The 27,397-nt window shown below is 40.3% G+C and overlaps 1 protein-coding gene across 3 annotated transcripts in view; it reads right to left on the bottom strand.

Moving 5' to 3' along the window:
• The window catches only part of smg7 (SMG7 nonsense mediated mRNA decay factor), a 162,112-nt gene that overhangs the window by 107,255 nt on the left and 27,460 nt on the right, over positions 1-27,397 (bottom strand). The gene's annotated exons all lie outside the window — the stretch shown is intronic.

The raw sequence follows: 27,397 nt of genomic DNA, 5'->3' as shown, positions 1-27,397 counted from the left end.
ATTTAGTGCAGATTAATTAGTGTTGCACTTCATTGTAATAATTATCCAGCATTAAGCCCAGTTATATTCACACCTAGGAAATACTAATGCAGCACACTGGGTAAACTGACAGACAATAATTGGAAATGTGCAGTTTACGATCTCTCAGCAGGGTGGCTCAATGGAAGATGCAACAAGCTGTGAAGGTCCATTCACTTCTAAGATGGAACAGATGGTTTTTAAAAAAAGCTGAACTGAAATACAAATGCAGATGACCACTGCAGCAGACAGCTTTGTGGGTCACAAACGCATTGGCTGCAGTGGGTACACTGAGTTAAATCAAATATTAGTTTCCACGAGCATAAAATATCAAAAATAGTAGTGAAAAAGGTGGCTTAAAGTTAACCCCAAAAACAGGTGGTTTTACGTTGGAATACAGCAACTAAATTGGGTCTTTACATAGCTTCAGAAATGATTACGCCAACAGACCTTAATTTCATCCAAGAAATGTAGAACTCCAAGTGACATTTACAACTACTGTCACCTGTTGGTGTCTTGTCCAGCATCTGGAGGCATCCATTTAGGGGTAACTAAATAGTTTTACTGTTGGAACAAACTGTTCCTGTGTGGCTTTTGGTGCATCTTCACTAGCCACTTTTCCAACAGGTTTTCTGATTCATCATGGTGTTGGTTACCAGTTCACACAAGTTTCACATTCAATGAAAATGTACTTAATAGATTTACACTTTTTTAAAAAGAATATCCACTGCTACAATAATAATTTCCAATGAAACTTTTGTAATTTGAGCCCATCAGAAATCTGTTAATTGAAGCTTAGTGGAACATTTGATCCTTCAATTTATGTTCAATGGATATAATATATGTTCTTCATTCCAAGGCTTTCATAGTATACAGAATTGGGTTTTTTTGGGAGATATTTTATCATAGCCAACTAATAGCTTTTGCTGCAAATATAAAAATACTCTACAAAGAGTATGCGTATATGTTATCATTCCAAAATAAATATTTTAAATTTCCCCTTTCCTTTCTCATTTGGATTCATACTACCAATTAAATACCAGCTAATGCAGCTAGTCTGCTCTCAGGGATTGCTTGCTCATGGTAATCAAAGGTGAGGATGAAGATTATTCACCATCCGATTTTCTTCCCCTATCTCAATATTTGTCACTAATAATATAGTGGAAACCAGGAAATAATTGAAGGAAATAGCAAAAATTAAAACTAACCCAAAATGTGATCTACATGTCAAGGGTTAAGTCGAGTTAAGGCCACAATTAGATCAGACATGAACTTATTAAATGGCGGAGCAGGCTCAAAGGGCCGAATACCTACTGCTCCTATTCCTTATGATGAGTCTACTTTTGGAATCTCATTTCTGGCACTTTCGCTATATCACTTAATATACTCAGAATCCAATGATTTACCCAGTTCTAAATGACTTAATTAAATCTGTATCAATGGCCTCCTGTGCTAGTATGTTTATATTCCCACCAGATTTTACAGTAAGAATGCTTATTTCTGGGCTAACTTTCCAACACCTTTTCATTACAGATCTCCCAATTAGATAGCAAATAAGGGGAACCTGTTCCCATTGGCGGAAGGATCAAAAACAAGAGGGCAGTTTTAAGATAAATGGCAAAAGAAGCAATGCAATGAGGAAAACCTCCTTCATGCATTGAGAGGTTACATAAGAACTAGGAGCAGGAGTAGGCAATTCCGCCCCTCGAGCCGGCCCCGCCATTCAATACGATCATAGCTGACCTCACTTCAGCCTCAACTCCAATTTCCCACCCTGTCTTCATAACCTTTCAACCGTTACTAATTAAAAATCTGTCTATCTCCTCAAATTTATTCAGCATCCCGGCATTCACTGCATTCTGGGGTAGTGAATTCCACAGATTCACGACCCTTTGAGAAAAGTAATTCCTCCTCATCTCTGATTTAAATCTACCACCCCTTAGCCTAAAACTATGGCCTCTCATTCTAGAATGCCCCATAAGGGAAAACATCCATTCCACGTCTACTTTGTCTATCCCCTTTAGCATCTTATATACCTCAATTAGATCTCCTCTCACCCTTCTAAATTCTAGCGAGTATAGGCCTAAATTGCTCAATCTCTCCTCATAAGTCAAGCCCCACATCTCTGGAATCAATCTAGTGAACCTCCTCTGAACCGCCTCCAGTGCAACTACATCCTTCCTCAAGTAAGGGGACCAAAACTGTGCACAGTACTCCAGGTGCAATCTCACCAATGCTTTGTACAGTTGCAACAACACTTCACTATTATTGTACTCTATTCCTTTAACAATAAATGCCAAAATTCCATTTGTCTTCCTTATTACCTGCTGTACCTGCATACTAGCTTTCAGCGAATCATGCACGAGGACACTCAGATCCCTCTGCACTGAAGCATTCTGAAGTTTCTCTCCATTTAATTAAGTCGCCTATTTATTCTTCCGACCAAAATGGATAACCTCACACTTATCCACGTTAAACTCCATCTGCCAAATTTTGTCCCATTCACCTAACCTGTCCATGTCCATTTGTAAATTTCTTATTTCTTCATTGCAACTTACTTTCCCACCTATTTTGGTGTCATCTGCAAATTTAGCTATAGTACCTTCTATTCCTGACTCCAAGTCCTTAATATAGATTGTAAATAGTTGGGGCCCAAGGACCAAACCCTGTGGCAGCCAACTAGTTACAGCTTGCCATTCAAAAAAAGACCCATTATCCTGACTCTCTTTCTGTTGGTTAGCCAACCCTCTAACAAAGCCAATATATTACTCCTAACTCTGTGTGATCTGATCTTGTGTATTAATCTTTTGTGCAGCACCTTATCAAAGGCCTTCTGGAAGCCCAGATATACTACATCTACAGGATCCCCATTATCCGCTTAGGATTGTAATGCACTGTCTGACAGTGTGGTGGAGGCAGGTTCAATTAAGGCATTCAAGAGGGAATTGGATTATCTGAAAAGGGGAGAATGTGCAGAACTATGGGAGAAAGCAGGGGAGAGTGGCACTAGCTGAATTTCTCCTTCAAAGGGCCAATGCCACTGCGGTTAGATTGTGGTTGCACATTTATAATAAAAAACAGGATTTAGGGTTAGAATCAAATAAAGAGGGAGGGTGGAAAGAAGAAATTGTCTTGAATTGATGCTATAAATATAAGCATGTGCCACTTAAGAGAGAGAAGCAAAGGTACAGAATGAATTCTGGGTGGTGGACTTCAATGACGATTAGGAAGAATAGCTCAGTGGTACCAGCACCGACCAAAGCTGTGACAACTCAAACAACGTGGCTGCCAAATTGGGTACCCACCAGGTGAAAGAAATAACATGAGAGAGTAACCTACTTGGTTTCATCCTCATCAATCCACCTAATACAGATCATGTATGTACGTACAAACATATGAAATAGGAACAAAAGGAGACCATTCGGTCCATCAAGCCTGCTCTGCCTTTCATTAAGATCATGGCTGATCTGTTTGTATTACTAATTCCACATTCTCATCTACCCCCAATAACCTTTGATTCCCTTGCCTAATACAAATCTGTCTACCTCCACCTTAAAGTTATTCAATGACCTTGCCTCCACCACCTTCTGAGGCAGAGTTCCAAAGTCACACAGCCCTCAGAAAAAACTTCTCTTCTCTGTCCTAAAAGGGCACTCCCTAATTTTAAAACAGTGGCCCCCTAGTTCTGGACTCACCCACAAGCAGAAACATCATTTCCACATCCACCTTTTCAAGACCGTTCAGGATCTTTTATACTTCAATCAAGTCACCCCTCACTTTTCTAAACTCCAGTGGAAACAAGCCAAGTCTGTCCAACCTATTCTCATAAGACAACCCGTTTATTCCAGGTATCAATCTAGTAACCCTCCTCTGAACTGCCCCTAACGTATTAACATCCTTCGTTACATAAGGAGGCCAAAACCACACACAGTATTCGAGATATGGTCTCACTAGTGCCCAATAATACTGATTGCCATTGCGCAGTCTTGGTGAAGACAAAGTTTCCTATCTAGTGTGAGGGCTTCTTCTATCATATAGCATATGATTATTATATATATTATACACATTAATATTGTTATATTAATAATTCACATATGATTACACATTACTGATGTGTTCTTTGCCTGTCCCACTTAGCACATGTAGCAGGCTAAAACCAGGCTTCCATGAGGCCATCAGCCACAACAAGCTTGAAGGATGCAATCTGTGATCACATGCCTCAGCACAATCCTATAAAAAGGTATACCAGGGACAGTACCAAGCATATCTTAAGGTTAGATAGCAACAACAGATTGTATTTATATAGTACCTGCAATATAAAACATTGCAAGGCACTGCACAAGACCATTATAAAACAGGATATGACAATGGGCCATATAAAGGAGCTACTAGGGCATGATCAAAAGATTGGTTAAAGAGGTTGATTTTAAAGGAGTGTCTTGAAGGATGAAAGCGAAGCAGAGATTGCTTAACCAAGAGCCAATATAGATCAGCCAGCAGAGGGGTAATGCGTGAAAGGGACTTGGTATGAGTTGTGGCACAGGCAGAGTTTTGGGTGACCAAGTTTACAGAAGGTAGAATGTGGGAGCTGAGCAGGAGTGCATTAGAATCAAGTCTGCAGGTAACAAAGGCACGAATTAGGGTTTCAGCAGATCAGGTGAGGGAGGGTAAAATTGGGCGATGTTACATGGATGGAAATAGGCAGTTTTATGGCAAGGATATGTGGTCAGATACTCATTTCAGGATTCAATATGATACCAAGGTTGTGCAGTTTGGTTCAACCTCAGACAGTTGCCAGGAGAGGGATGGAGTCAATAGCTAGGGAGCAGAGTTTATTGCAAGAACCAAAGACAAAGGCTTTGTTTTTCCGATATTTACTTGGAGGAAATCTTTGCTCATGCAGTACTGGATGTCAGAGAAGCAGTGTGACAATTTAGAGATGAGGTCAAGAATGGTGAAGAAGTAGAACTGGATGTCATCAGAGTGCATGTGGAAACTGATAGTATGTTTTCAGGTGATGTTATCAAGGGGTAGCATATGAATGAGAGGGGAAAGCGTAGGGGACAGCTTCTTTGAGGGCACTAGAGGTAACAGTATGACAGCAGGAAGAGAAGCCATTGCAAGTGATTCTCTGGCTTTGTCTGGATATATAATAACGAAAGAAGATTTGTGCCATCCCATCTACCAGTGCAACAGTGGAGAGGTGTTAGAAAAGGACGACGTGATCAACCGTGTCCAAGGCTGCAGACAGAGCTATGTGGCACCATAACAGAAATCAGAGCAAATCTCTCCAGAGCCAACATAGTTGATCACAAATGGTGGAGGCCAACCAGACAACTGGAGAGAGGCTCTACAAATATCCTCTTCTTCAGCATGATCAAGTCCAGCATGGCTTAAGAGATGCTGCTGCATGTTTGCAAGTCTTCAGCCAAAGGTGTCAAGTGAATGACCCTATTCAGCCAGAACCGCATTGTTCACTCCCAACTCCAGACTCAGACTCTAACCCATTTCTTCTCCCTTGCTTGAATTTCCAGTATCAGTCTCAGGTTTTGTATTCCTTCCCAGAAACAAGCTTTTTTTCAGTTCACCTTCCCTCCCAACGTAAAAACTATAGCTTCATGTTCCCCGATCCAAATTCACTGTAAGTCTTAGCCAAGAATCCCCCACTTCCTCTCAGCCCAGATCCCCCTGCCTTTGAGAGCAAGGTTATTAATTTAGTTAATTAATTCAGCAAATTTAGGCCAGCTTTGTTTATGATTAACTTGCTGAGTTTTAAATACTGCAAATGCAAAACTCTTTTCTTCAAAATTTTATATAAAATAAAACATGATAAACAGAATTAAGTGATGTCAAATCTTAAGATAAAACCACTAAATTGATCAGTTTTTAAATCTGGTGGAGAAATGCTATTGCAGTGAAAGAGTTTATAATACAACTCTATAATTAGTGTTACCTCCAAGGCATGTTTTACTGCAGGAAACATTTTCACTTTCAAAAGGTAAAATAAAATTTGAATGGGCAAGATGCAGCTGATTATTACATATTGGGAGATGGAATTAGGGGTAGTCACAGAAAATTGCATCCAGGGCAGTTTTAAAAACACACAATCTGAAAAATTTGCACCAGTGTGGCAAGAGACAAAACAAAAGTCTTTTCATAATCCACTGCAACTTTGATGCAAATTTAAAAACAAAAAGAAATTGTAATTTATAATCAAGATAAATCTACTGGCATTTTAAGCATCGCATTTTGATGTGCAACTTTAACACAAAAAACTAAGTTTATTAGTCTGTTTCCTCAGTGCACTTTCACATCCAAGGAAGATGCCAGATGGCCTGCAGCTGTGAGTAGCTTCAACCTGAATACAAGTGGCATCACCATGGCAGTGTGCTGTGATTATATTACTTTTCAATTTTATTAAATATGCAAAACTTCATAAATAATACATTACACTTACTGAAAAAATCTCTCATAAAAGCAACAAAACATGTTCTACACTAAACTATAATATGGAACATTGTGGAACAAAGAAACTCAAATCTGAATCAGCTCACAGAAGTGAATGAAAACTCCAGAAGTAATTCTAGCACTCCGCATCAGTTTCTTAAAATTTTGTTTTTTTTGAGCCAAGAGGAGTGATTCAACACAGCCTGTAAAAATGATCAACCTTTACTCTGACCTCAATACAATTTAGTCTGTCATTCTCCAAAGTAAACTTTATTTTCTGAACAGGTAGACTGTGAGGGAGGGTACTGGACATTTCAACAGTGTTTCCAAAGGGGAAACAGCTGCAGTGCAGCATGATGAATTGATGAAGAAAACACCATGTATGCAGACTGGTGACGTTGTTTGATCACTTCAGGCTGTCCTGCCCATGAGACACCATCTGTCGTCATGACAGCACCATTGCCACCCGAGACACACGCCATGATGTCACTGTTGCTATGCCCATAATCTCCAGGAAACATCAAATGATGGACGAAATAAATAATTGCATAAGTAAGACCAACTTACATTTATATAACATCTTTCATGACCACTGGACATCTCAAAATGCTTTACAAACAATAAAGTACATTTGAAGTGAGTCACTGTTGTAATAATACAAATACACAAGAAATGGGAACAGGTGACCACACGACCTGTTGAAACTGCTCCGCTATTTAATAGGATCATGCCTATCTCAGGCCTAAACTCCACTATCCGACCTGCTCCCTATATCCCTCAATTCCCTGATACATCAAAAATCTATCTCGGCCTTAAATATATTCATGATAGCCCTGAGTGAAGAAATTTCTCATCACAGCCCTGAATGATTCACCCTTTAACCTGATATGTTGTCCCCTTGTTCTAGATTCTCTAGCCAGGTGAAACAATATCAGTTATTTACCCTGTCAAGCCACTTCATAACCTTGAATATTTCAATGAGATCATCTCTCATTCTTCGAAAGTCCAGAGAATATAAGCCCAATTTAATCAGCCATTCATCATAGGACAATCCTCTCATTCCAGGGACCAATGTAATGAATTTTCACTGTACTGCCTCCAGTGCAAGTGCATCCTTCCTTAAATATGAATGCAAAGTGCACCAACAAAAGCAAAATACAAATTTTATGGATACTTATTTATATTTTCTTCCATCCTAAAATAGCCTGATAGGCTTCTGAACTACCTATTTTTCTCACATGAAGCACGGCCAAAAATAAACTTAAACAGAAAGATCGTACAGTTCTGCATGACAGATTTTTTAAAATCTGGCAGGTTTCCACCACCTCATTATTTTCAATTATTGAAAATTTGTTCTGACAGCAGGTATGACACTTGCATAAGACCATTCAATGAAAGCGACACTGACAGAATGGCTGAGGAGCAGTAGCACTCAGAGAAAGAAACGGGAGAGTTGAGAGCTCAGCTACCTAGCAACACACCCTTTCCGGCATGTGTGTTTGGATGAAACTCAAAATGGGAAAATGAGAATTTCCACTTTCAAAATTTTTCTTTGACGTTCATCCTCCACTAGGTATGATCAAGCTGGTTGATCCAAGTTTTGTTTTCAAAAGCTGCTGTGTTTTACTTTTTAAATAATGCAGCAACTGGTCTGTATTAGCAACAAAGGAGACAATAAATTAGTGACCACGAAAAACCATGTCAGATTGACAGCAGTGACAATGGCGAGTGTTGTAGTTTTTCCTACATGCATTTGATCGGGCCAGATATTTCAGCTTTTGTGGTGTGGAGAACAAATTGGAGAAGGGAAGTAGCAAGTTGTCACATCCACTCTGTTCACCTCAGCGTTTACGAACAAGAGGTCTTGGGAGTGCAGAGCTGCAGTGCATTTAGTGGAAAAGTTCAAAGAGCTCCTTTTACTCAACCAGTTTGAGCCTGAATTGAAAGAGGGAGACTTCGTCAGCCTGTCGTTTCACCCTGAATTGTTCCATTGCCTCACTACAAAAACCATGTTGTGTGCATCAGCAGCTTTCTGGGAGAGCAAATATTAAATGGTATCCCACCATAAATAAAGAAATCAAACTATTTCTGGGTATGCATACCTACAGGTCTATAATTTTCATGGTAATTTTTGACCCTTGGCAGATGCTTAATGGATATCATAGAATCAGAAGAATTACAAATTTTTTCTTTTCTGATAATGATTCAATTTACTTTTAAAAGCTTCAAATGACCTTGTCAACCTCCACAACACTTTCAGGCTGTGCATTCCGATCTGTGCATGTAAATATTTTTCCTCATGTCACCACTGTTTCTTTTGCCAATTACCTTAAATGTGTGCCCTCTGGTTCTTGATCCTTTCAACAAAGGGAACAGCTTCTCACCAACTACTCAGTTCAGCTCTCTTATGATTTAGAATACCTCTATCAAATCTCTTCTCAACCTTTTTTCCTCCGAGGAGAGGCCCAATTCTCCAATTTTTCTGTATAACTGAAGTTTCTAATTTCCAGAACCATTCTTGTGAATATTTTCTGCACACTCTCTAATGCCTTCACATTTTTCCTAGTGTGATGCCCAGAACTGGACTCAAAACTCCAGCTAAAGCCGAAGCAGTGTTTTATATGGATTTAACATAACTTTCTTGCTGCTATTGATAAAGCTCAGGGTGCCGCATGCTTTATTAACCATTTATTAATCATTGCAGAGCCAAAAGGTTCAAATGAAGCATTGAATGTAGCAGCTAATTGGACCTCTAAATGCCAAACCTTTTCCTGTTGCTTCAGCTGTACATTTGCTAATATAGGAAACGTAGAAACAGTAGGCCTTTAAGCTCCTCAAGCCTGTTCGGCCATTCAGTGCGACGACAGATTTGCAACCGAACTCTATATGCTCGTCTTCATCCCATAATAGCTTTAGCTAACAACAGTCTATCAATCTCAGATTTAAAAGCAATTAATCTAGCATCAATTACTGCCTGCAGGATAGAGTTCCAAACTTCTACTGCGCTTTGTTTGTAGTATTTCCTAATTCCACACCTGAAAGGTCTGGCTTTAATTTTTAAACTATGTTCTTTAGTCCTTGACTTTCCAATCAGCAGAAATAGTTTCTATCTACCCTATCTTTTCCCTATAACATCTTGAAAAGTAGAATCAAATCACCTTTAATCTTCTAAATTCCATGGAATATAACACTAGGTTTTGCAATTACTCCTCATAATTTAAACCTTGAAATCCTGGTAGCATTCTGGTAAATCTACACTGCACTCCATTCAAGGCCAATATATTCATCCTTCAGTGTGATGCCCAGAACTGTTCACATTGTTCTGGGTGTGATCTAATCAGGACTGTGTGTAGCTGTAGCAAGACTTCTACCCACTTATATTCTAGCCCTCTCAATAGAAAGGCCAGCATTCCAATAGCCTTGTTCATTTTCTGTACCTGTTCATGACATTTTAATGATCTATGTATTCAAAACCCAAATTTCTTTGGACTGGACCTGTGTTGGTTGGAGCTTTTGACCATTTAGAAAGTACTCTGTTCTATGCTCCAACATAGATCTTTGTGGGACAGCACTAGTCACATGTTGCCAATTAAAGTACCTACCTATTACCCTTATCTCTTGCTGCTTAGCCAATTTCCCAACCAGGTCAATAGTTTGCCTTCAATTGCATGAACTTCAACAGTCTCTTGAGGGAAGTAATGTAATATTTCCAGAACATTGTATAAGACTGATAAAAAGATAGAATTCTAAGTTTTATATGAAGGTGTAGAAGATAAAAGCCAAGAGGTAACAATGAGCCTATACAAAGTCTCAAGGCCTCAGTTAAGAGTAAAATTTGCAGTATTGGGCTCTATAACTTAGCAACTATATTGAGCTTTTGGAGAGGGTACAATGAGGATTCACTTGAGTGCTGCCTGGTAAGTGAAAATGTAAAGGAAGACTTGTAAAATTGTGCCTCTTTTTAACTGAGCATTGAAGGTTATGGCATGGTAGAATGGCAGTATTTATAATTATGAAAAGATAACCCAGGGTAGACAGACAACAATTTCCATTATTCAAGGGATGAAGAGTGAGATACTATACATACAGGATTAAGTATAGGAGATTTAAAGGAGAAACACAGATTACAAAGCTGTGAAAATCACTTCCAGGGTTAGTGGTTTGGCCAGAAGCTGTATCAACATCCAAGATTAGAAAGGTGGATGAAGAATATGGGAACAAGGTGGATAAATGTGATTAGAACTATTTGCTCTAGTGAAGGGTAAACACCGAGAAGGACTAATTGGGCCAAATAACCTGTTTCTGTTTTGTAACAGCTATTCAAAAGCAAGCTTAACCAACACCCAAATTGTTCTTGAATCATGAAGTCAGCCACATGTCACAATATCACTCCAATACCAAGCACTTAATTTTCTCCAGTTTTTCCTGTTGAATCAAATCTCCTTAAGCTAATGCTTTTACTGCAGTTTTAATTAATTGATTTAATTACCAGAAATAAAGAAACTTCTCTAACAATGTTCATGTCCACTTACTGAAAGATGTCCAAAACAAGATTTTCCCCCTTCCTGAAGACATTGACCCAGAGTGCAATAGATGTTCTAAAATAATGTGTAATCCACCCAGGCCCTTTGACCCAGTGGGCACTCTTCAATTAAGCTAACAGAATAGTGATCTACAACCACACCCCCACTCCACCTCTCTCTCTCTCTCTCTCTCTCTCTCTCCGCCCCCCACACACACACCTTAAACCAGCTTATATTTCAACTCTTTCTTGGACTCGAACTCAAGTTCTGTCGAAGGGTCATGAGGACTCGAAACGTCAACTCTTTTCTTCTCCACCGATGCTGCCAGACCTGCTGAGTTTTTCCAGGTAATTCTGTTTTTGTTATAGAATAGTGATCTATATTGTTGGAAAATGCATCTGGGTCATCACGATGGGCTAGAAAAATACAACTGAGAAGAGGTAAATAAGAGAGAAATTTATAGAAGGGCGCAGAGAGAATGGAAAAATTGCAACCCCCTTTTCCCCTCCCTCACTAACATGCTGCCCCTTAGGTGACAGTATCTACATACATGTACATGTACATGTCTCCACATGTACACTGACAACACTCAGCTCTATCTCTCCAGCACAATTCCTCTACTACCTTTGTTTTCAGACTGCTGACTGTCATCCAGTCTTGAATGAACCACAAAATCTCCAGTTCAATATTGGGAAGACCAAGTCAGTGTCATTGGTTCCTCCACAATATCCTGCTGTCACCACTGACTCAATCCCCCTCTACACCCCCATCTCAGGCTGAAGCAGTGTGTTTGAGTCCTCAGCAAGAGGATTCTCCCAGGACAAGCTTCTGAGCCTATATCTCCATCAAAAGGATCACCTACATCCACCACTGGAACACTGCCACCTTTTCACCTACTTCAAGCCATCTGCTACTCAAATCCCCATTAATGCTTCTGTCACCTCCAAAATCACCTACTCCAATGCTCTCCATGCTCTGTAAACTCTGTACACTCAGTTCATCCAAAACTCTGTCTGCATTCTATCCCACACCAAGACCTGCTCACCCATCACTTCTCCCTTTGCTGATTTACGTTTACTCCTCATTATCCAACACTTCCAAATTAAAAATTATATCCTTTGTTTAAATTCTTTCATGGGCTTGCCTCTACCTAAATCTGTAACCTTCTCCAGCCATACAACACCCTGCACCCCTACAAACTCTTCAGTCCTCTGAATCTGATTTCTTGTGCATCTCCTGTCCCTTCACCCCAACACTAGCAGCTGTGACTTTCAGCTATATAGGCCGCAAGTTCTAGAATAACTTCTCCAAACCATGCAGATCCCCACCTTCCGACCTGCTTTGGCTCCAAGACTTCTTAGAGCTCACCTCTTTGACCAAGGCTTTGGCCATCCCTTCTAACAGCTCAAACTTTGAGCTGGCATCCATTACTGTCTGAAATAGTCCTATGAAACACCCCAGGACATTTTCTATGATAAAGGCATATACAAATGCAAGTTGTTATGAATCCAGCAAGCATTATTTCAAAGTTATGCCATGTTGTGGAAGCAAGTAGGAAACAAATGTATGGGAAGTTCTGGATTGAACTCATGAAGCACTTGAAGCAGAATGATTAATTCCTAGAATGCACTTTTGGATAGAGCAAAGTTGACAAAACTGGAATTATGCAGTCCTCTGACAGGCAGATCCATGGATTTCTAGGGAAGGATAAGTTGCACTATGACAAGTTAAATACTTTTTTTCATCTGTACTTAGCTTTGTGACGTTATTCCCAACAGCCAATAAATTCACATTTGCTTTGCCTCCAGCTTAGATTTAAATTTAACACTAAGTATACTAACTCTCAACATCAAGTGTACCACTGCCTTAGAATAAACTAGACAGCAAAAATGCCAAGGGTACATTACTTAACCCACTTTACCAAGTCACATTACTCTAGTGTCTCCAGCCAAAATAGTTAGTAAGGTTCATGGTTGCTTTGAAGTTACTTAACTCAGAACATAGCCACCCAGGGTTGCTTCAGAGCACAAGCATTCTTTCACCCATTTTGATACTAGTTCTATGGAAACCATTCCACATGGCATATATCTCTGCATTAACTGGCTCGTACTAGCCCACCTATAAAAAGTTCACAACACACAAATATCACATGATTTAATTTAAACATAGATATATAAACAAATTGTTGTGGAACAGACCAAGAAGGTGCTATGGAACTCAATCATATCCTTGATAAGATTAAAGGCAGCCCACAAAGTACTAATCCAAATTTTCAGCAGAGTGCTATGTTTTCAATCAACAATTTCTTCCACACAAAATTATCCCCTCTCATGCTGAAGATGTGAAATGCTTCACAGACTGCATTCCCAAGGATGGTCATCAGTCAGCAGTATCCTGCACACAAATAGGTGTTATTTATGCATGATCTATGACAATAATTGTCAGCTGGTAACTCAACTGTAAGCTTAATCCTATCTTCATCTTAAAATCACACAATACACACTTAACTCAAAGCACTGAATAGCTATCAAGTGCAGGTTTTGATCTCTCCCTTTACAGTCAGTGGATTCCTAACCTCTTAATTTCAATGCAAGACTTTGTTGTAACTGACATCAGCTACAGCATCAAGCAACAAAGAAAATGTTTAACATTGCAGTAAAGAATGGTTCTGAGAGACAGGTGGAATGTTGATCTCCAGAGAGACAGCTCAAGGGGAGAGAGAATGGAATGTTAAAGTTTGAGTTTTGGTTTCTTGGTCAGGCTGTGGACAGTCCTTCAGTCCCGCTTCCTTGTAGTTCTTGATGTGAGCCAGAAGCCAGGCTGCAGGGATCAGAATCACAACAGACATTACACTGAATCCAATCATCGACTTCACGGTGCCGGCTTTCTTTCAACATGACAGCATATGACCTCACTAATGGCTCAGGTAATAAGCAATTGACCCACACAGACCAGGTGGGTGCCAAGTTCCATCCTAGTTTGGGTTCAATTAGTCAATCTTAACGGAGTTGGCAGTCGGGAGGGGGAAAACAAAATCACTGTCCAGTGACCTCTGCCATAGTGCACGTCAGCATCAGGATTGAATGTGATGTCCCACATGGTCAATTAATCTGCTAATACTTGAAACAAGAACATCCATGCAACTATAACCAATCAGCATATCATACTATAAATGCTAATAGAAATAGGGAATAAAAATCTCTAACTGGAAGCTGCTGTCTCTTAGTACTGAGGTACATCCAAGGCTTTGAGAAATGTAATGGCCAGAACATTTTCTCTTTTTACAGTCAAAACTCAACACGAACTACACATATATCATGCGTGATTCTCATTGTGTTCTGTATCACTGATTTGCAGAACATAGTATGGAAATTAAAAAATTAGATTTTATCAAACAAAATCACTATGTTGGTGATACTAGATGACCATTTCTTCCCACTTGTAACTGGCCTGTTTCGACAATTCCTCTGGTACAGCCTATAATCATTGTTACTGCTGAAATGCACTACTTTACTTGTCAATCTGGAACCACACCCCTTTCAATCCTAACCAACAAGAGCAGATATGTATTGTTATAGCACACTTGTTCACCTTAGTGATATCGATCACAAAGGACTAATGTATTGTGATTTTTATTACTGTGTAGCAAAAAAAAAAGAGCCAATCAAGAATTAAAGCAAAATAAATCTATGGAACAAAAAATCTCAACACTTAAGTACCGTGTTCAGTCATCCAGTCATCCCAACTTTATTTGCTGTAGCATATAAAAGCAATGCTCAATACTATACTTTAGCAGCCATTAACTGTTCCGATACTTACAATTTTTATAGTCAAAAAACTATGAACTGATCTCTGAAGAGCATTCATTCAAAATAAAATCCTATAAAAGTGAAAAGACACTACTTTTACTTTTGCGTAAATATGTTTTAGTGTAATATATCATGCATGTCATTTAGAGTTTGGATGGATAATTCAAATGATTAGGAAAATTGGATCTACCAATAAAAACAAGACCAATTGAACGCTAATCATTTATACAGCTGCAACATTAGTGCTTCACCACAAGGCAGAGCTCTACAGTATTTCAAAAAATTTCTCAATGGTCCATCATTGAGGAAGAAATAGTAGAGCATTTAGAAAAGCTTAACGCAATCAAACAGAGTCAACATGGTTTTGTGAAAGGGAAATCATGTTTGACAAATTTGCTAGAGTTCTGAGAGGGTATAACAAGCAGAGTTGATAAAGGTAGATGTAGTATATTTGGATTTCCAGAAGGCATTCGATAAGGTGCCACATAAAAGGTTATTGCACAAGATAGGAGTTCACGGAATTGGGGATTAAAGTATTAGCATGGACTGAGGATTGGTTAACAAACAGAAGACAGAGTTGGGATTAATGGGCCTTTTTCAGGTTGGAAAGACGTAACTAGTGGAATGCCACAAGGATTAGTCCTAGGGCCTCAATTCTTTACTATCCACATTAATGACTTGGAGGGAGCAGGGTGCAATGTATCAAATTTGCTGACAATACAAAAATAGGTGGGAGGGCACGTGGTGATAAGGACATAAGGAATCTGCAAGGGGATATAGACAGGTTGAGTGAGTGGGCAAAAAGTTGACAGATGGAGTTTAATGTAGGAAAGTGAGGTCATGCACTTTGGTAGGAAAAATCAAAAGGCAGATTATTACTTAAATGGAGAGAGACTCCAAAAAAGTGCAGCACAGAAGGACCTGGATATTCTTATGCATGAAACACAAAGTTACCATGCAGGTGCAGCAAGTAATTAAGAAGGCCAATTGAATTTTGGCCTGTATTGCTATGGGGTTGGAATTTAAACAAAGGGAAGACCTGTTACAACTGTATGGAATATTGGTGAGGCCGCTCCTGAAGTAGTGTGTCCTATTTTGGTCCCTGTATTTAAGAAAGGATATACTGGCATTGGAGGCAGTTGAAAAGAGATTCACTAGGCTGATTCTTGGGATGAAGGGGTTGACTTATCAGGAATGGCTAAACAGTTTAGGCCTTTATTCATTAGAGTTTAGAAGAATGAGAATTTAGAAGAATCTTATTGAAACGTACAAGATTCTGAGGGGACTTAACAGGGTAGATGTTGAGAAGATGTTTCCACTAGTGGGGAATCTCGCACTAGACAACATAGTTACAGAATAAGGGGGCACTCATTTAAAACTGAGATACAAAGGAATTTCTTCTCTCAAAGGGTAGTGAATGTCTGGAATTCTCTACCCCAGAGACTTGTGGAGGCTAGGTCATTAAAGTATTTAAAGAGGAGGTAGGTAGATTTTAGAAATAATTGGAGAGTTGAGGGCTATGAGGAGCTGGCACCAAGGAGGAGTTGAGCCCTGGGGTAGATCAGCCATGATCTTATTGAATGACTGGCAGGCAGGCTTGGGGGGGCTGAATGGTCTACCCTTGCTCCTATTTCTTATGTTATGTCTTCACTGGTAGAAACATGGCATTGTAATATGATGTAAGCCAAATCATCTAAAATGCCAATGCACTTGTGCATTTTGGCACCATCAAAATCTGGGACCAGAAGTGTTCAAACATTCTAACAGCTTTAAATGCTAGGCACATTACCCACCTGGAATTCATGCTGAAGAATACCTTTGCTTCAGCAATTGTTCAACAGATGATACTACAAGGCAAGTCAGTTTAAAGGAAATGAATGGGAAGCACTTCTTATGGCAGGGCCGGGTGTTAAGGAGATCTCTGGTGTCCTACCTGTAAGTTTTGAGGGCCTTTGATAATTACTTCAGCCCTAAACAGAATCTGGTCATTGAACAGGCTAGATTAGCCAAAGGCCAGCTGAGTCCATTGATTCATTTATTAACCACTTGTATCTTGTAACTGCTTGAACAGCAGTTGCAGCTACGGAGCTGTAAAGCACCAGTTAATTCGCAACCACATCGCACTTCGATGGCACACTGTTGGGCTTCTTGCAAACCAAAAAGGATTTAATGTTAGAGAAGGCAGAAAAGCTTGCAAGGCAGGCGGAGCTGCAACAGCAGAATCAGGGTGTACTTCAGGGAGACGCTGAGGCTCGGGAGGGGTCCACCCAGTATGTCGGCCCAAAGTCGGGAGCCTCACCCACTGAAATGCCCGCCAAAGGAGCGGGAAGAACTCTTCCACCTATTTTAAAAACATTCCAGATGCAGTGCCAAAATGCAACATCATCATGAAAAATGCCCAGCAGAGGGAACTGAACACCTGCCCCTTCACTTCCCCTCCCCTCACCATCCAAGGGCCCAAACACTCCTTACAAGTGAAGCAGCATTTCAATTGCACTTCCCTCAATTTAGTCTACTGCATTCGTTGCTCCCAATGCGGTTTCCTCTACATTGGAGAGACCAAATGCAGCCTGGGTGACCGCTTTGCAGAACACCTTCGGTCTGTCCGCAAGCATTACCCAGACCACCCTGTTGCTTGCCATTTCAACACTCCACCTACTCTCGTGCCCACATGTCCGACCTTGTTCCAGTGAAGCTCAACGCAAACTGGAGGAACAGCACCTCATCTTCCGACTAGGCACTTTACAGCCTTCCGGACTGAATATTGAGTTCAACAATTTTAGATCATGAACTCTCTCCTCCATCCCCACCCCCTTTCCAACCTCTCCCTTTTTTCCCCCAATAATTTATATAGATTTTTCTTTTCCCACCTATTTCCATTATTTTTAAATGTATTTCCATCCATTGTTTTATCTCTACCTTTTAGCCTTTTTCGATTCCTTCAACCCACCCCACTCCCACTAGGTCTATCTGTACCTTGCTTGTCCTTTCTACCCTTAATTAGGACATTCCTTAGATAATATCACCACCTTCAACACCTCTTTGTCTTTTTGTCTGTGACATCTTTTGGTTATCTCCACCTATCACTGGCTCTACTTGTCCCACCCCCCGCCCCCCCTTAAACCAGCTTATATCTCACCTCTCTTCTATTTTTACTTAGTTCTGCTGAAGGGTCATTTGGACTCGAAACGTTAACTGTGTTCCTCTCTGCAGATGCTGCCAGACTTGCTGAGTTTTCCCGGGTATTTTTGTTTTTGAGCTGAATGCTTTCTCTGTGGCAAGACCAGGCATTTTAAACAATTCTGCAGATTTAAAGTTCAATTTTGCAGATGAAAGCTGGAACAAGCTTTCAATCATTTTAAATTTCAGCATTTTAACCTATTTCCCAGGAGCAATCTCAGATCCTGATAAGCAATTCTGGTCTGTAGAGCTAAAAGTCTAAGGATACAGAACAGAATTTAAAATGGACACCGGGGCTAGGTTTACAGCCTTATCAGGTAAATTGGAATGGCTTCAGGACTGACTTAAGTAGAAATCCAACCGTCTAAGATAATGCTACAGGGGCCAGGGCGCACAGACCTCAAAGTGAAGAGTCAGTTCACTACAACCCTGCTGCATTAAGATAAAGGAATTAACAAAACTCTATTGGACAGAACCAGCAAATTTCTCTGCATAGTAGGTCAGTGTGTTTAGGATTTGGTCTTCTACAAAAGGCTGATGAGCTAACAATAGAGAGAAAAGTTGTCCCAAGGACGGGAAACCTCAAAACTGTAATTGAAATTAAAGTCGACATATTACGCAGTGAACCAGTATTTGGCAGAAGCACCATCCATTAGGCCACAGGAGAAGATTGCATATCTCTTGCTTCTCTCCAGGCAAGTTAGAATAGACAGAAACAGGATTCACTAACAAACGCGGTGACCATCCATTGGAGGAGGTTCTAGATGTTGGTTGACTCTGTCAGGGCAAAGTTCAAGCAAATAAAGCTGCTGCAGAAGTCCTTGTTCTTACAACACTCTGACTCCACTTACAATGATTGTGAAGGTTTTGTTGTCTCTTTTGAGGAGATTCATCTTTTTGTTGAAGTTGGTAATAAAGAGGTAAATTTGTCTACTTATTCCACTGAGCCCACCGATGACATACAATAATTGCATACAGCCAGCAGAAAGTGATGCTTAACTCCAAGTTGGATCGAACCAATAGAGGAAGTTGAAAGCTTATTAATTTGTACAAATGTAACCAGCATCTCACACTTAGATCTCACCAGCAAGTCACGGATGCATACAAATCTTCTTTCAGTAAAGGAACAGACCCAAACCACTGAGCTTCTACAGCTGAAGAGTGCTACGCAGGAACTTCATATAGATCCAGATCTGGAGGTTTATTCTATTGTTGATGGTGCAATCCTACTTTCTCATGCTGACACTGTGATCTCATTGTCTGCACTGGAGCAGCACTATGCTGAAGCAAGTGTGAAAATTATACCACTACCTACAGAAAGTGTAATTCATATCCTAAGACTTGCATGGATGTCTTCCTTTCCTCGTATCCTGTAGTGTCTTCAGGGTGTTCTTGGTTGTTCTTTTCGTTTATCAGATTTATTCATGATTCAGGTACTGAATATTTCTCGTCATTACACCTGCAGAGAATGATACAGCTGCAAAATTCTTCATAGCAGATTTGATAGCATAGAAGTGCTTCATTTTCACAAGCCAGTGCTTTCACCTTTCCTCAGTGTGCAACGCAAAAGATGATTACAGAGAGAATTTCAGTTTAAGTGGTTGTGATCGTTTGAGTCCTAAAGGCTTCTCACTTTAATTAGTTTTTCCATGATTGGTTTTCACTACTTTTATGTTTAGGTCACAGCCCAGGAATCGTCGTCAGAAGCTGATATCCCACTCCCCAATGTATATGCCTTACAAGGACAAGGTGACAACACACATAAAGTCCTAAACATCCTCCAAGAGAGCAGAGAACACTGTCTGGCATTGACGCCTTGACAGAGGTAGGGGTTGAATGGAAACTGTAAACAGTACGAGGTCAACAGAGGGTGGGAATGTAATATAAATAGTTTAACAAATGATGTAATTGTTTTGAGATTATACTGGGGACATGGGAGATGTAAAGGATAAATGGTTATGTTAATTAGACAATGATGGTAATGATGTAAGCATGACATCAGGGTCAGATGCCCAAGAGGCTCCAAGATAGCAAGACACAGAACTGTGTCCAGAGAATAATGTACTTACCATGAGGCCTTTGTAAATAGTGTAAATAAATAGCTTCAAGAAAAACTACATACTATTTCCAAGTCATACTCAGTGTAAGTGAAACCTCATCAAAACAGAACTCATGACTAGAACTTTCAAGATTACCCAAGATCCCAACAGAGGGCACTATATTTCAAAAAAAGGTGTGAAATGTATTAAGATAGTTAGACATAGATGAATTCAAGTGTTAAATTATTATGCAGGCAAGGAATAGATACATTACCTACTCTGGAACACCATATGTTTTGATATTTTCTCTCAATAAAAGGAGAGAAAAACAATATTAGGAAACAATTGCAGGCATGATATTCACTTCAAACAATGAAAATTAATTTGTATAATTTTCTACCTTCCTAAGAGATATACTCTACCCTCTTACTAGTTCCTTTAGTTCTTTTAATCCAAGGAAGCAGGTAGAATTGATTATAAATCAAAATCATAAAACAATGGTTCTAACAACCACCATATTAGGCAGGGAGAATGGGGGAAAAGAGAGGTTTGGGCCAGCGGTTTGTACTTTTGAAACAGTGGAGGTCTCTATTGTTGTGGGAAATCAAGCCATTTGATTATTATCCTGTTTAATAGTAAGCAAAACTTGCACTTCAACTGACCTTTCTAATCTCAGTTCATCTAGAGGAATAAGTTCAAACAGGTGATTAATAAACATGGTCTGGGTGCTCTAGCTAACACCTAACAAAAGGTCCAAAGCTTCCTTTATGAAACAGTCAATGTAGTGCCATTAAAGTGAAATACCCTTTAACCTCACAGGCACAAACTAAGTTACAAACAACTTATATTTACAAAGCGCCCTTAATGTAACTAAACATCCCAAAGCAGCACACAGAGTTATTCACCTTCCAAAACCAATAAGATAATGTGCAAGACCTGTAAGCCCAGTAATTTAACCGAAAAGCAGAATACTGCAGGTGTTGGAAGTCTGAAATAGCAACAGAAAATGTTGAAAATACTCAGGTCAGGCAGCACCTGTGGAGACGAAAGGTTATCAACCTGAAATGTTTCCATTGGAGTCTAGAAGAGAGGGGTGATTTGATTGAACTTTAAAAGATCCTGAGTGGCCTTGACAAGGTGGATGTCATGGGTGAATCCAGAACCAGGGGGCATTTTTTTAAAATTAGGGGTCACCCTTTTAAGACAGAGCTGAGGAGAATTTTTTTTCTCTGAGGGTTGTGCAACTTTGGAATTCTCTGCCTCAGAAGGCAGTGGAGGCAGGGTCAGAATATTTTTAAGGCAGCGGAAATTGATTCCCTTGCCTAACAGGAATCTAAGGTTATCGGAGATGGATGGGAATGTGGAATTCGAAACACAAGATGATCAGCCATGATCTTATTGAATGGCGGAGCAGGCTCGAGGGGCTGAATGTCTCCTCCTGTTCCTATTTTTTATGTTATGTTCTTAACTTGGGTTTTTCTCTCCACAGCTGCTGAGCATTTCCAGCTTGTCAAGGATTGGATCTCTTGGTATGCTATAAATTAACCTATGTAGGGACAGAGAGTGAAGGCTCACCAATGGGCATGGTAAAGAATGCCAAATTCTTAGCTTAAAACAGGTTAAAAGATCTCTAAGAATGAACATTATTAGGGAGGCAGAACTCCATACAATAGTAATGCAGCCTATTCAACACCTCATGCAAGTTCAATATCATTGCCTTGTTTTTATGAATCTGACCATGACAGCAAGAAACATTATGTACATAATCACTGCTATATGTTGAATCTATGATGTACATATTAGTACTGATAATTTTATAGCTATTGCTTTCCAGTTACAATGTTGTCATTAGGTTTGCTTAGCATACTGATAGCAAGGTGGACTCTATTTTAACCTGAGGCCTGAGAAGAGTGGCAGCCTTGGTTTTCTTGTCAGGATAAAGCTATTGGGGCCAGGATCCAGGGACTGAAAAATCCAGGTAAGTGTTCATTTAAGAAAAAAATAAAGAACCGTTTCCTGTGAACCGGGAGTGTCCCATGAACCAGGCCACCAGCAGTGGCCAAGTTCCCAATTTTAACTGGTCAGCTTTTTTTAAACTAAATCAAAAGTCAGTCTTATTTGAGGCTTTCAAATTTTGTGCTCTTATCCTTTAATTCTAGTGATCGCCCCGTTTGCATCTACATTAGTTATACCTTTTTCAATATTTCTCACTCCTGGACCTGTTCCTCTTAAATTTATTTTCTACAATTAAAAGTAGTTAGCTGGAAAAACCGGTAAATTATATTGAATTCCAGAATAATCTTTGTTCTTTGAACCTTCTCCAACATAAAGTCCTTTTGGAGGTAAGCAAACAATATATAGCAAAATGGTTAAAATATCTCTTTCAATCTATAATCAAACGTGCACATAGTCCAAATCCTGATCAAAATGCACAAGCAAAGGGTATTTTCTTTCTCCTTAACCCAAGCATTTCCTTTGTCAATAGTGATCCCATATTGGGTATATTTCAAGTCTTCAATATCAATAGACAATATATGTTTCTAACTAAAAATGTCATTCCTCAATCCATTTACTTAATTTGTACTTTTAAACACTGCCATCATCTGGTTACAGAACTTGACTGCAACAGCTTTCTCCAAGACTTAGACCAAACTCCTATGGAATTCCACAATCGTGTCAGAATGGATCTGGCACAGATAAATTGGAATTGAATATTAGCAGGAGAAATCATAAAGGGTCAACAACCTTTAAAGAGAGATGATTCAGGTGCAGTCAAGGTACATTCCCACAAGGGGGAAAAGATAGAACAAACAAAGCCAGAGCTTCATGGATAATGATAGAGATTGAGTAAGGTGAAATATATAAGATCCTGAACGGTATTGACAAAGTGGGCATGGAAAGGATGTGTCCTCTTGTGGGTGAGTCCAGAACTAAGGGGCACCGTTTTAAAATTAGCAGTTGGACTTTTACCAGATAAGAAATTTCTCCAGAGGATTGTGCAACTTTGGAACTCTATCTCTGAAGGTAGTGGAGGCGGGGTTATTGAATATTTTTAAGGCGGAGGTAGATTGATTCCCTTGCCTAACAAGAATCTAAGGTTATCGGGGATAGATGGGAATGTGGAATTCGAAACACAAACAGATCAGCCATTATCTTAATGAACGGTGGAACAGGCTCAAGGGGCCGAAAGGCCTATTTTTGCCCCTATTTCATTTGTTCTTTTGAATTGGAAAAAAGGGTGCATATGACAGATTCAGATTGATAATACAAGTGATAACCAGGCTGAATGCAGAAAGTTCAAAGTGAAAGTGAAAAAAATAAATAAGTAGAGAGAGTATATGAGAAGGGACTGACAGCTAACAAAAGAGAATCCAAGTCTTCTACAGGCCGACAAATTGTAAAAGGGAGGTGAAATGAGGGGGATGGGGTCAATAATGGAGCAAAAAGGAGATTTATGGAAGCAGAGAGCATGCCCGAGACACTAAAATGAGTATTTTGCATCTGTCTTTACCAAGGAAGATGCTTCCAAAAAAGTCATACTGAAGGAGATGGTTGTTGAGACAGTGGATGGGCCAAAAGGTGATAAACAGGTGGTTTTCGAAACGCTGGGTATACTTAAGCTTACGGCACCAGAATCAGGCCAGTGTATCGGAGGATACTGAGAGAAGTAAGGGTGGAAATTGTGGAGACACTGACCATAATGCTCAAATCCTCTTTAGATACACAGGTGGTGCAAGAGGACTGGAGAACTGGAAATGATTACACCTGTTTTTAGGCAATGGTGTGAGATAAACCTGCAGCTACAGGCTAGTCAGAATAATCTTGGTAGTGAGAAAAATTCTAGATTCTATAATCCAGGACAAAATTTATAGACATTTGGATAAATGTGAGTTAATTAAGGAAAGCCAGTGGAATTGTTAACAGCAAATCACATTTAACCAAGTTGATTTGAGTATTTTTGATGAGATAACAGAGAGGGCTGATGATGGCAATGCTGATGATGTAGTGCACATGGACTTCCAAAATGCAAAGTAGTATTATAACAAGCTTATCAGCAAAGTTAGAGCCCATAGAATAAAAAAGACCATGGCAGCATGGACAGGAAGTTGGCTGAGTAACAGGAAACAGATAGTATTGGTGAACTGGTATTTTGGACTGGAGGAAAATGTATAGCTGGGTTCCCAGGGCTCGGGATAAGAACCACTGCATTTCTTGATCTAAGTTAATGGCCTAGACTTTGGTGGGCAGCACATCATTTCAAAATTTGCAGATGACACAAAACTTAGAAGTATTGTGAACTGTCAGGAGGATATGGATTGGCTTGCTTGATTGGCATCCCTTCCACAAACATTCACTCCCTCTCTCACTGACAAACAGTGGCAGGAGTTTGTACCATCTATAAGATGCACCGCAGAAACTCCCCAAGGCTCCCTAAACACCACCTTCCAAACCCACGACTGCTACCGTCTAGAAGGACAAGGGCAGCAGATACATACGACACCACCACCTGGAAGATCCCCCCAAACCACTCACAACCCTGACTTGGAAATATATTGCCGTTCCTGGGTCAAAATCCTGGCACTTCCTGCCTAACAGCACTGTGGGTGTACCTACAACACATGGACTACAGCAGTTCAAGAAGGCAGCTTGCCACCACCTTCTTAAGGGCAATGAGGGATGGGCAATAAATACTGGCCTAGCCAGCAATGCCCACATCACATGAATACATTTTTTAAAAAAGGAGCAGAGGGACCTGGTAGGATATACGTTCACAAATCATTGAAGGTGGCAGGGCAGGTTGAAAAAGTGGTTAATAAGGCATGCAGGATCCTGGGATTTACAAACAGAAGCAGAGACTACTAAAGCAATGATGATGTTGAACCTTCATAAAACATTGGCTCAGCCTCAACTGGAGTATTGTGTCCAATTCTGGACACTGTACTTGAGGAAGGATGTGAAGACATTAGGGAAGGTATAGAAAAGATTTTCAAGAATGGTTCCAGAAATAAGGGTTTTCAGTTACAAGGACAGGTAAGAGAAGCTGTGGCTGTTCTACTCAGACAAGTTTGAAAGCAGATTTGATAGGGGTGTTCAAAATCATGAGGGGTCTGAACAGAGTAGATAGGGAAAAACTGTTCCCTTGCAGGGTCCAGGAGAGGGGAATTCAGATGGTGCTAAACAGCAGAGCCCGTGCCTCTATGGGGCCCAAGCTCATTGGCCAAGAAGCTTGTCAATCCAGACGGTCAATGTCCAAAGCAGCCAATCTGGCACTTAGACCATCCTGATTGACAAGGTAATAAGCCAATGATTGCTATTGTTCTGAACAATAGCAATCATTGGTCAAGTAGTAGGACACTTTCTTACCTCATGGACTTCTGTTTGGGCCTTGTTGCGGAGTGCTGCTTTCCTTAATCTTCACTATTCTTTCTTCAGAACTGTCTGGATGCTGCTGGAGCGCAAGGTAAAGTTGGTGACAGTTGTTTCTAAGCAGGGTCCCCTCACTCCTGCGCACCCCCCACCCCTTCCTCTTGTAAAGTGTAGGCAGGTGAGCTCCTCCTCGGACTCGACTGCCCGATTTTGAACACTCAATTCACTGGAACCAACTCCTGGGACATTCTGGGATTTAAAGCTGGCTCCCCCCACCTTTTCTTCTCCCTGCTCTGTGCATCTAGCCAGTTTCGATGGCAACAGTTGGCAGATGGCGGTGCCAGGTAACAAGAGTGGTGGCAGCGTGAGGCAGCTGGGCCAAGCAGCTTGAGGCTGCCAGTTTTGAATATAAATGGAATTCGAGTCTGTCTTCAAAGTCCTTGCAGAGAGGTGGAGGAAAAGGGGTAAACAGAAATCTGGAAGTCTGATCAACATTGAGAGTTTACCATGTGAAGTTCTACTGCAGATCATTTCTTGCTTAGATGGGTCATCTTTGTTGTGTGAAGACTGTGTCAGCAACTTCTTCTACCATGTGTCTAATAATTCAATTTGGCACAGAATCTACTGCAGGTATTTTGTATGCAAGAGAAAGACATGGAAGCCCAAGGCTGTAGACATGGCTACTGAGAAGCCACGTAGAATTTCAATACAAGTAGTCCAGGAGGATTTTGGAAAAAATGCAAATGTGCAGTCCTCAGCACAAGAGGAGTGGGGCAGTTGATGAAACCCATTAACCATTACACAGGATTGCCAAAGTTCAAAGAGGCTGTGAAAACTCCTGTAATTATTTGGACGGTTGTTCTTTGAGATAGAAATTGGAATGAATATGTCAAGGGGTAGAGTACAGTCTGTGATTCTGTATAAGATAAGGTGCCTAGTGCCTCACCTCTCCAGCCCTTACGGACCCTCATTCCTCAATGGTGAGGAAGCCCTGGCCCTGGCCCTTCCCATTCCCCTCTGATCACTGCTCTTGGCGTTAACACAGAGTTCCACCACATTGCTGTATCCTGTGATGAATTCTTTCAGCTCCGCCTCATCAATATCATGAGGCAGGCTCCCAACAAATAATTGATAACCATCTGGGTTATTGAATCGTGTTCCATAGTTCTGTATCCCTGATTCACTTGCACGGCGACCTGGCCTAGGGTCCTGTGGTGCTGTTCCTTAATTTACTGATCACAAGGCCTCTGGGGTAGAATCTATATTTCTGGTTTTGTCCCAGGTTGGGGCTATGGTGTTGGGGCTTTAACAGCATGAAGTAGAATTCCATAGGTCGGGCCAATGCCACTAGTGGGAAGATTCTTACTTGTTACTGAAGTCCAGGAGAATGTCCTAGAAACCTCAGCCAGAATGGTTGCTGGATCAGCAGATGGAGGGGATAGAAGTTTTACTACAGGGTCTTCAGCAACTTCTTCCTTTAATAGAGGCTCAGGCATTACTTCCTCCATGGGTGGTTCTGATTATGTTCTAAGTGTTCTATGTTCCCTCCTGACTTCAGTTCTCCCTCAATTGTGAGCAAGAGCAAGAACCCAGAGACTGGGAGTGAAACAAACGCACACACACACAGCTTGGTGTGGGGACACAGACCCTCCCCAAAAACCTATCAACATGCTGAGCGGAGAAAGGAGAAAAACCCAGGCTGGTAAAGGTAAAAAAAAAACAAGGTTTTTATTAGTTACCTCTGCTGCTTGGCACTTTTTAACATTCATTTTTATTAATTACTCATTTAAATTCTCCATCTTTGCTCTTTTTTTATTTTTATTTTTTTTTAATATGTTTTCTTTAAGTTTAATGCTGTGCCAAACCTCACAATTGCTTTTTGGAGGGATGGCAAAAGTTTTTTTTTAAATGGGGTGTGGACATCTCTGGCTAGGCCAGCATTTATTTCTCATTCCTAATTGGGGGCATTGAGGATCAACCACATTGCTGTGGGTCTGGAGTCACATGTAAGCCA

The sequence above is a fragment of the Carcharodon carcharias genome, chromosome 16 (genome assembly GCF_017639515.1).
Source record: "Carcharodon carcharias isolate sCarCar2 chromosome 16, sCarCar2.pri, whole genome shotgun sequence".
NCBI lineage: Eukaryota > Metazoa > Chordata > Chondrichthyes > Lamniformes > Lamnidae > Carcharodon > Carcharodon carcharias.
Note: the sequence above shows the minus strand (reverse complement) of the source record. Positions and strands in the feature narration are given on the sequence as shown.